Here is an 11,768-nt window from a genome sequence, read left to right as displayed (position 1 = left end):
GAGTGGTAATGAGCCGAAGCCTAGAGGCTTGTGCGATTGGCCAAAAGTTGTGTGATCGGTTTGTTTTAAATACATACAATCGTCACACATTAATACACAACATCAAATACCATTCAGTTAATCAACAATTTCACATAATCACATCATGTAACGTTACAAAAAGTAAGTTCTATATACGGGTTGTCACATTATCCCCAACTAAAAAGAAATTCCGTCCCGAAATTTGGTATGCACTCACTGAGGAAGCTAGGTAAGTTGTACTGTTTACTGGTTTTCCTGGGGTGTCACATCCTCCCACCGTTGATCTGGAATTTCGTCCCGAAATTCCGCAGTAGTAGCTTCAGCCTCAGTAGTGGTTGCATTGGTTCCGAATAACTGGGGGTACTTTTCTGTCATCCTGTCTTCGCGTTCCCAGGTGTACTCTGGGCCACGTCTGGAGTTCCAACGAACTCGAACAAGAAGGATTCTCTTGTTCTTGAGGACCTTAACATCCCGGTCCGTGATTTCAACTGGTTCCTCGACGAACTGCAACCGCTCATCGATAGTAAGTTCCTTAAAAGGAACGATAAGGGTCTCATCTGATAGGCACTTCTTCAGATTCGACACGTGAAAGACATTGTGAACTGCCCCGAGTTCAGCTGGTAGGTTTAGCTTGTAGGCCACTTTGCCTATTTTCTCAATGATCTCGAATGGTCCGACATACCGCGGATTTAGTTTGCCCCGTTTGCCAAAACGAACCACACCCTTCCAGGGTGAGACTTTGAGTAAAACCCGGTCCCCGACCTGAAATTCCAATGGCTTTCTACGCTTGTCCGCGTAGGCTTTCTGACGGCCGCGTGCTGCCGCCATGCGTTGTCGTATCTGTGCTATCTTTTCTGTGGCGTCCACTACAATCTCTGGACCTGTGATCTGACTATCCCCCACCTCTGCCCAACAGAGAGGTGACCGGCATTTACGTCCGTACAATGCCTCGAATGGAGCGGCTTGTATGCTGGTGTGGTAACTGTTATTGTATGAGAACTCTACCAAAGGGAGGTGCTTTTCCCAGCCGTTGCCGAAATCAATAACGCATGCCCGAAGCATGTCTTCAAGAGTTTGAATCGTTCGCTCAGACTGCCCATCCGTCTGAGGATGATATGCTGTGCTCATGTCTAATCGTGAGCCGAAAGATTTGTGCATTGCTTGCCATAGCTCTGACGTGAATCGTGCATCCCGATCCGAAATGATGGAGGTGGGCACCCCGTGCCTCGAAACAACTTCTTTGAGATGGATGTCTGCGAGGGTGGAGAACTTATCTGTTTCCTTTATAGCTAGGAAGTGTGCAGACTTGGTGAGTCGATCCACGATCACCCATATGGTATCATTCCCCCGCTGGGATCTAGGTAGGCCTGTAACGAAATCCATGGAAATTTCTTCCCATTTCCATTGCGGTATCTTAGGCTGCTGAAGTAGGCCCGCTGGTTTCTGGTATTCCACCTTGACTCTCGCACAGGTCAAGCACTTGCTGACATAGGTAGCGATGTGGGCCTTCATGCTAGGCCACCAATAAGTAGTTCTGATGTCGTGGTACATTTTGTCCGACCCTGGATGTACCGAGTAGCGAGACTTGTGAGCTTCATCCATTACCAGCTCGCGTAGACCGCCATAAAGTGGGACCCAAATACGCCCCGTTACATAGTAGGCGCCGTCTGCCTTCTGTTCTAATCGTTGCCTTGAGCCGCGTAGGGCTTCAGCCCTGACGTTTTCTGGTTTCAATGCTTCTGCCTGAGCATCTCGTATCTGTGCAGGAAGGCTAGACTGAATCGTAAGCTGTAGCGCTCGCACGCGCTGAGGTAAAGTGTCTTTCCGACTGAGAGCGTCAGCCACAACATTGGCTTTGCCTGGATGGTACTTGATGGCGCATTCGTAGTCGTTAAGCAGTTCAACCCATCTTCGTTGACGCATGTTCAAATCCTTTTGCTTAAGAATATGCTCGAGACTCCTGTGATCGGTGTAAATTGTGCACTTGGTACCGTACAGGTAGTGTCGCCATATCTTGAGCGCGAAAACAACAGCTCCCAGCTCTAAATCATGCATCGTGTAGTTCCGTTCATGAACCTTTAGTTGACGAAAAGCGTAGGCAATAACTTTATCCCGCTGCATCAATACGCAACCCAGACCCTGTATTGATGCGTCACAATATACTACAAAGTCATCCGTGCCCTCTGGCAATGAGAGAATAGGTGCACTGCAAAGTCTATCCTTTAAGTGCTGAAAAGCAGTTTCCTGCGTGTTGCCCCAACGGTAGGTGACACCCTTCTATGTCAGTAGTGTAAGCGGCTGAGCAATCTTTGAAAAGTCTTTAATAAACCGTCTGTAGTAACCCGCCAAACCCCAGAATTGGCGTATTTCCGTTGGTGTACGTGGTGCAGGCCAGTTCCTGATCGAATCCACCTTGGATGGATCAACATGAATCCCATCCTTGTTCACTACATGGCCTAAGAAGTGGACTTCACGAAGCAAGAAGTCACATTTTGAAAATTTAGCGTACAGTTGCTCCTTCCGGAGGAGTTCCAAAATAAGTCGTAGATGCTGCTCGTGCTCCTCCTGACTCTTGGAGTAGATTAGGATGTCGTCGATGAAAACAATGACGAACTTGTCAAGATAGGGTTTGCACACCCTGTTCATAAGGTCCATAAATACGGCAGGTGCGTTCGTTAACCCGAACGGCATGACAAGAAACTCGTAGTGGCCGTAGCGAGTTCTAAATGCTGTCTTGGAGACGTCCTCCTCTCGGACTCTCAGCTGATGATAACCAGACCTCAAGTCTATCTTGGAGTAATAACACGACCCTTGCAACTGGTCGAATAAGTCGTCTATGCGTGGAAGAGGATAACGGTTCTTCACCGTCACCTTGTTCAGTTCACGGTAGTCGATGCACATCCTGAAAGTGACATCCTTCTTTTTCACGAAAAGTACTGGAGCTCCCCAAGGCGAAGAGCTTGGACGAATGAAGCCCTTTTCCAAGAGCTCTTGTAATTGCTTTGACAATTCTTCCAATTCTGATGGAGCTAGACGATATGGTGCGCGAGCTATGGGTGCTGCTCCTGGAGCGAGCTCGATTTGAAATTCGACCTGACGGTGAGGCGGTAAGCCAGGTAAGTCTTCAGGAAACACCTGAGGGTAGTCGCGTACAACTGGAATATCCTCCAGTTTCTTTTCCTTCACTGATGCATCCGAAACGAGTGCCAAGATTGCGGTGTGACCCTTCCGCAGACACTTCTGAGCCTTCAAGAAAGAGATGATGCCGACCACTGCACCACTCTTGTCACCTTGAACTTCGAGAGGTTCTTGACCAGAACGTGGAATACGAATGATCTTCTCACTGCATAAGATCTCTGCCTGATGTTGGGACAACCAATCCATCCCAATAACGATATCAAAACTTCCCAAGACTATGGGAATAAGGTCGATCGAGAATGTTTGACCGGCTAAGACGATACTACAACCCCTGACTATTTGCGTGGCTTCTAACCTCTTACCATTAGCTAGTTCTACGACGTGTTTGGTGGTTAGGGGTGTTGGTGCACGTTTTAACAATTTACTAGCTTTCACAGAAATATAACTTGTATCCGCACCCGAATCAAATAAAACAGTAACATAAATATCGTCAAGGAGAAACTTACCCATGACCACATTGGGATCGTTCATTGCATCTCCCCGTCCTAGCACGAAAGCTCGACCCCTTGCCTCGTTGCCATTGTTGTTTCCCCTGTTGTTGTTGTTGCCATTTCCCTGATTGTTGTGATTGTTGTTGTTCTGGTTCCTGTTTAGCTGAGGGCAGTGCCTTTTGAAGTGACCTTCAGCACCGCAATGAAAACATCCTTTGTTGCCCTGCTGTTGATTCTGCTGTGCTGTGGCTGCTGCTGGTTCTGGTTCGCAGGACGAGGGCTTCTACAATCCTTGGCCTCATGACCCATCTTGAGGCATCTTTGACAGCGACCCTTGTTACACTGGCCACTGTGGTGTCTGCCGCAGTTGTTGCACTTTGGGAGGTTCCCTCGATATCTGCCCTGCCTGTGACTACCTGAAGAATGCTGACTGGGACTCTGATAACTGTCAGTCTTTCGCTGCTGGGCCTGAGACTGAACTGAAGCTGATCCCTTGCTGGAATCCCCATCCCACTTTCTCTTACTGTCACTGGGAGTAGCAGGAGTAGCTGAAGTAGTAGCGGTAGCAGTAGCGGTGATACGTTTAGGCAGTTTGTTCTGATCCACTGCCTGGTCTGTGATGCGGTGAGCGAGGCGTTGAATATCCTGGATGTTATCAAGATTAGCCGAAGTAACATGGCTCTGGATCTCTGGCGCCAATCCTTTGAGATACAACTCAATGCGCTTAATTGGAGGGTCCACCATAGTTGGACACAGCACGGTCAGTTCGTTTGACCTTTTGGTGTAAGCTTCAATTTCCGATCCAGTCATCTTCAGATGGTACAACTCATCTTCCAGCTTATAGATGTCTTCCCAAGTACAATACTCTCTCTTGATCAGTTCCTTGAAATCATTCCAGGGTGTGGCGTTAGCAGCTGCCAACCCTAAGATCTGAACTTGGGCGTTCCACTAAGTTAGTGCTATTCCTTCCGGCGTGCCAGTGGCGTATTTCACCCTGCGAGCCTCAGGGCATTCACACATCTCGAACACAGACTCGAGCTTTTCAAACCAGTGGAGGAGTCCAACCGCTCCTTCAGTGCCACTAAAGGTACTTGGACGACAGTCCATGAAGTTCTTGAAAGTGCAGACCGGTTGCTGTGCTGGTTGACCTGCTTGTGCGGCTGCAAGTGCCGCAGCAACTTGAGCATGAACGAGAGCCTCTAGCTGGGCTTGAGTCATGTTCACACGTCCGGACATGATCTTCATAGTAAAGGTAGCGTAAGTGAGAATGGTTCGCGAGTAGGGCGATGACAGAAAAGCGTAAGCACGAAGGTATTCTCATGTAATTTTAGTATCATGTGTATCTAAGTGTAATGCAAGCAAAGTTCCTTATAGTTCTAGCATGCAGGTAATAAACATAAACCTTATTACCTAGGATGTCGAGTCTTGCACGTGGAGCGAAGCGTCGTTGTGGATCGTTGAGAGCACTGTTCTGGTTATAGTCTGGTTTTAATAAAAACGTTTTCCCATACTAAAACCAAGTTCTCTATAACCAATGGCTCTGATACCAATCTGTCACACCCCCAAAATCCACACGCGGAGTATCACCGCTTGGGAGCGTGACTGACCAGGATCAAGCCACCAATCATATTGAACATGTAATTAAGTAGTAATAGTTAACCATCAATACGAAAGGTATTTATCAAAACCAACATAGTTAAGTATAGCGGAAGCACAATGTAAAACCCAAACATAAGTGTTAATGTATGAAAAGTAATAAGTGTTTATTCACGAATCCAAATCCCACAACGACCTGATCCTCCTTGTGCAAGCTCCTTTAGTACCTAAGGTCCTGCAAGGCATGTAGGATCGTCGTTGACCCTGAATGAGTCGATCAGAAGAATTGTTTTCCAATTCAAAGGCGGAATCAGTGAATTAGATGCTCAAACTAAATATAATGCTTCACTTTATTGATTTTAGCAATGTATACAACCTGGAAGCAAATCGGCAGCACTTCGTTACAAGTTCCGAACCGTTACAAATGAATCAACCATGCACCTATATATAGTGTGTGTGAACCGCTCATATGGACTGCCATAAAAGCGATCCAGACAAGTTGATGTGGTCCGCTCATATGAACAATGTTCATAAAAGCGGTCCAGCATGACAGTGTGGGTCGCTTTTATGGACATTGTTCATATAAGCGATCCAACATGCTACTTTACCACTTCTCGTTTCTCGAACCTCGTGCACTGGTTATTCTAACCTATCCTATCCTATTACATGATACAAGACGAAGTCAATAGACGTAATGCACCAACAGACTCCCCCTCGGATATTGACGAAGTCTTCAGTGAACATTCTCTGTTATGTCACCTCTTCAGTCTTGATCATCTTTTCAACTTGTTCAGATTGTAACAATCTTCAATCTTTCTCATTGATTATCTTCATCATCAGTAAGCTCCCCCTCTCGTCAAGCTTCCATGCTTTTAGGGATCATCACCTTGCTTTTCAGCTAATGATACCTAGCTCTTTGCACACTTATGTTTACAATAATCTCATCTTCAGACTCCCCCTAAGACTCAGCTTTCGGGATCGTAATCTGGATCTTTCCTGTAATTACTCATACAAATGATAAGTAACAACACTTTAAAACCAGTAATCAAATTCTCTAACCTACTCCCCCTATCAATGAACTCAACAGATATGGCAGTAAACAAGAATCCAATTCCCTCTCAGATTATCATTCAAGTTCAAATTAATGACCTTGAAGATGTTCACAAACTGTTTTAAAGTTTTTCCAAGAAATTTCAAGTTTCAAATTAATGAACTCGTTTTATTTTCAGAAACACAATCAGCATACTAAGATTTTGAAACTCAGCAACTCAGACATCGGTTTATCGAAAATAACGCAGAAATCAAAATCTTTTTGTGTTTTCTGAAAATATTAAACTGTAAAGAAATATATACAAACATATTTACAAACAATATTTTTGTTTGAGTATGCGTCAGAGGATCATATCAGTTTTTGACCAGTCACAAGTACCGTTAAGCTTTAAATCATACTCAGAATTAAACAATTCACTTAGATTGTCAATATACTGATCCACTTAAATTTTCATACAAATTTCAACTGATTCAGGATACTATTTAGATGTTTTAAGACTTAAACTTATTCATGTTTCCCACCTCTTGAATATACTCCCGTATCCAGAATCCCAATATTCAGTCTTACAGGTAAGAATACTACAATGATGTCTGCACATAAATTAGGGTATGCGAGAACTGAGGGATCTCAGGTCAGAACTTCCGTTCAGCAGAGAGATATCAGCTTCGACTTTGCAGTGTGTTCCCTTTAGAGAATCTTTTAGCTACAACAACTGATTATCAATTTTATCGTCTAATCAGCTGAGGGCTTTATGCTATATTTCAAGCATTTTGGCGAAAGTATTAGCCAGGGACTAGGTCAGAACTACCGTTCACCAGAAGTCCCGGAATAATACCCCAGACATCATAGAGTATAACCACCTAGTATATCAGAATACGAGACCTTTCAAACGAGATTTCAGGGGTTACCTATATATCCAAGTAGTGTTCCCCACGAAATAAGCAAGTTTGAATTTAGGTTTATATCCCTAAAAAGCTTACTAAATGTATAAAAACCTATCGACATATCATCAGTGAGACTGTTTAACGCTATTTAATTATTACAAATCTTTAGCATACTGTAACTGTCTACTGATGTACTATCATTTCCTCTTTTTACGCAAAACTTAAATTTTTGATTTTATCATGTTTTTGTATTTTTCAAATTTTTCTAATGTTTTTGTATTTTCTAACAATTTTTCTCCCCCTAAAATGCAAAACCATTAAAGAAATTTGACAAACCGATACTGATAGCTTTGTCTCGCCATCCATTTTCTGCATCTCATGCTCTGTTTCGCAGAAAATATAACGTACCCCCAAGATTTACAACCCATTGATTTTGACCATTACAAAACCATTCTTCAACTTGTGAGTAATCATGTTTGTTCCGCCGTGAGGGTTTCGGCATAGTCCTTGAAACCTAAATCAAACAAATTTAAACTACAACTATCACAACCATCACAGTCTATCACAATCTATCAACCAAACAACCAAGTAAGCAACCAACCAACAAACACCACACAAACAAATCTCAAGTTGTTCAAAAATTTACACACAATCAAACACATACTTTCCCCATCTGACCAAACCAGGGATCTTCTTCATATGCTAACGCCAGGCACTTGTTGGATTTGACATTCTTCACCACCCTTGAGTACCTGCACATTCAAACTTTATCAATCAATAGAGATAGATGCCGATTCATGCTTCGCGTTCCAGGAAGCTCCGGCAATTCCAACTTTTTAATCAAACATGGTATCCACCCAGGCTTGATCAGCCTTAGGTGTAACCTTGACTCTTGCAATTTGAATTTTAAAATTTTCAGCCTTAAGTGGTGGAAAGTTTGCGTCATAATCAACTGGTATTGACTCTTCAAACTTTTTCACCCCAGAAGTTGAACCTTTCTCTTTTAAAACAATCTTGGGTTTCCAAATTTGTTGTTGTTTCTCTAGATCCTTCCCAACATTTTCATTGTTTATCAACCCAACACTTTTCTTAACCACCCACACTTGACCTTCTGGAGTACCTCGTCTGTAAAAATTTGTTCCTTTTTGAACCTTTTGATTTTGAACAACACTTTTAGGTCTCCAAATCTGTGTTGTTTTCAATTTGGATGTGTGAGAACTCCAAGTCTGTCTTGAAACAAACTTGATCAGATTTGATTTCCATTTTTGATTTGAAGCAAACTTGTTTGTGTTATACATCCAAGTTTGTTTCGAATCAAATTTGGTTGACCTTGATTTCACATTCTCAGATTGGTGTTTTGTAGCATCAAACTTCTTTTGAACAACATCCACAGGTTTTAGATTCTGACACTTGCGAGCAAGATGTCCTAATTGATCACATTTGAAACATGTTTTCATTGACACATCTTTGACCTGTGGTTGTCGCTTTTTCTTTTGTACCTCAAACTCAGCATTAGATTGTTTCATTTTGTTTTCTTTTTCTTTTGCTAAACTATCTCCCTTAACAAACCTCATTTTTTCTTGATAATTTGGTGTCACATTTTTCTTCCAATTCTGTTTCTTTTTATAACCCAACCCAGCCTTCATGTTCTTCTTGTTGCCACCCGGTTTGTTATAAAAAGTTTTGTGACCTTTACCAGCAAATTTTGAAATTTCAGATTTTTCAATTTCAACCATTTTGAAAACTTTGTCAACCTTTTCTGAGATCACATTCTGAATCGGGAAGACAACATCCAAGAATAATCTGTCTGATCCAATCATGGTATAAACCAATCCCTTTGAATCATCATTCAAATTTTCTTCAGATTCGATGTTCTTTAGATAACCATCATGAAGATTTCCTTCATCTTCATCTTGTGATTCAGTTTTACTTGTTTCAACCGAGTTTTCTTGAAAGATGCTTTCAACAACCTTACCAACCACCTCTGAATCACTGATATCATCAGATTTGGTGTAAGTCACGTCGATGTTGTCGGGTAACTGATCAACCATGTTGATAACTTTTTCCACTTTTTCGCCATCATAGAATGTATAATTATTCTCCAACGGTGGTGGAACTTGATGAAATTCAGACCCTTTTCCCTTTTTGTTCTTTTCAGACGCTTTCTCATCGGGTGTGATGTTGAAAATACGTTCCAGAATATATGACGATGAATGATAACTTTGCAATTTATTGACCAATTTTTCTTTGTCTGCCAATTCTTGTTTAAGCTTAGCAACATCATCAATATATTGGTTTACCACCCTTTGTTTATCTTCATATCTTGCTTCAAGAAATTTAGTGTTTCTTTGACAAGCACACAATCTATCATCTAGACTTTTGACTTTACTTTTTAACGTTTCATAAGCTTCTTTTACAGTTTCATATGACAATTTCGTAACATCATATTCTTTTTGCAACTCTTGAATTTTTATTTCTTTCGGAACACATTCGTTGCAAACAGCTGAACACATTTCTTTTAATTTCATGTTTTCTGTTTCAAGATCATCACATTTTAATTTCAATTTTTCGTTTTCTTGTTTCAAAAACTTTTCATTTTCACTCATCTCATCACATTTTTCTTTGAAAATATTTTCTATTTTAGTGAATTCAATGTCCCTGTTGTTGAGTTTTTCATCTTTCTCAATACAAGCACTGCATGTTTCCATGCATTTCTTGCATTGTTGTTCAGCTTCATTATCAATTTTGACAGGAGTATCAGTTTGACTTATTACCTCAATGACTGGCACTGTCATATCCTCAATCTTCTGTATCTGAACTTCTTCAACCACTAGCTCTTTTTCTGCAGCACCTTCCTCGATTTTCTTTTCAACCTTCTTCACCTCATACACCATCTCTTTGCTCTCAATCACAATTTCCTCGACAGTCTTCTTCTTTTTCTTCTCCAGACTTGCAAAAATGACTTTTCTAATTCCTTCTTCAACTTGCTGCTTGTATCTTGGATTCTCTCTAAGACCTTTACACAAGACATCCACAGTCGGAATAGCAGCAACCAATGCTTCAAGATCAACTGTCTTTGGATCAACAGTTGGGTTTCCTTCAGGATCAACATAGCATTGTTTATCTTTGCTCCACCTTCCAGCCCATGTGGCTTCTCTGTAAGCATTATACACGTCATCCAATCTCATTCGAGCGTGTCTTTCTTCTCGTGTCAGCTGTACTTCTGCTACCATAGCTTTAGCTTCCAAGTTGACACCCTCATCATCATGCTGGCTCCAATCATACCCCTCATCATCATAGATTATACCACTAGGTGAACCTGCATCTTTCAAATTTTTTGAAAAATCTAAAATTTGAACCATATCTTCATAGCCATCCTCTATACTTTCCACAGCTTGACTACAGAAAGACAAAGCAGCTTTCTTCTCTCTGGATGATCCTCCATCAGTTTTTTTTTCTGCCTGACTGTTCGGCATTCTTGTGATAGATAGCCTTTTTGTAATAATCATTACTAAACGGATCTATACTATCATCAGCTCTGTTGTTTGGACATTCCCTCTTGAAGTGACCTTTTTCTTTACACTTAAAACAAGTGACTTTATTCTTATCAAAACCCATCTTCGTACTAGGCCCTTCCAAACAGTTCCTGCCAGTGATCTCCATAAATCTTTGAGCTCTTCTGATGACACTCGCCATACACCAACGAATATCCATGAGTTCCATTTCTTCTGGATCCACCTGATCGTAATCCTCTTTTGTCAAATTAGGATTTCCGATCTTTCCAGCTATCAAACCTTCATACGAAACCAGAATGGAAGCTAGGAAGCTCATGTGCTGTTGAGCAAATTCATTGTTTAGCAGAGGAGAATTCTTCCAATCAACATTGGAGTTTGAAGTTGACGATGCAGTTGCTGACGATGCATGATACCCTGGATCAAAACTAGAAGAGGTATTCTTTGGCAACTCGTTTGTCTTTTCAGCTGTATACCCTGTTTTGATCCTTGGAGACTCATTGTTTCTTGAGGACTCATTGCTCTGTATCAACCCTTTTCGATAGTACAACCCAACATTCTGTTGATAGTTTGACATCTTATTTTGCTTTTGAATCAACAGATCATGCCCCTCTATCTTCTCAATCAATTGATCTAAAGACATAGTATCAAAGTTAATATCATTCTTCAACACAATCACATATGTCTTCCAATCATCTTCATGAGGTAACGCTTCAACCAACTTATCCACCAACTCTTCTCTGTTTTTTCTAATATCAAACCTCTCTAATTCAATCTTCAGATGACAAAAACGTTCAATCATTTGACGAACTGTTTCATTCTTCATACAGCTAAACAAATCAAACTCCTTCTTCAGCAGAGATATTTTGTTCTTCTTGATATCTTTTCCTCCTTCAGCTTTCAACTTTAATGCTTCCCAAATCGACTTAGACGTTTCACCATACTGAAGTAGTGAAAATATATCCTCTCTGATAGATTGTTGAAGAAGTGTCTTCATTCTCAGTTCTGCTGAATGTTCTTTCTTGTCATCCGCTGTGAAATCTTTCAGATTAATCAACTCACGTCTATCATTTCT

The sequence above is a fragment of the Helianthus annuus genome, chromosome 2 (genome assembly GCF_002127325.2).
Source record: "Helianthus annuus cultivar XRQ/B chromosome 2, HanXRQr2.0-SUNRISE, whole genome shotgun sequence".
NCBI lineage: Eukaryota > Viridiplantae > Streptophyta > Magnoliopsida > Asterales > Asteraceae > Helianthus > Helianthus annuus.
Note: the sequence above shows the minus strand (reverse complement) of the source record.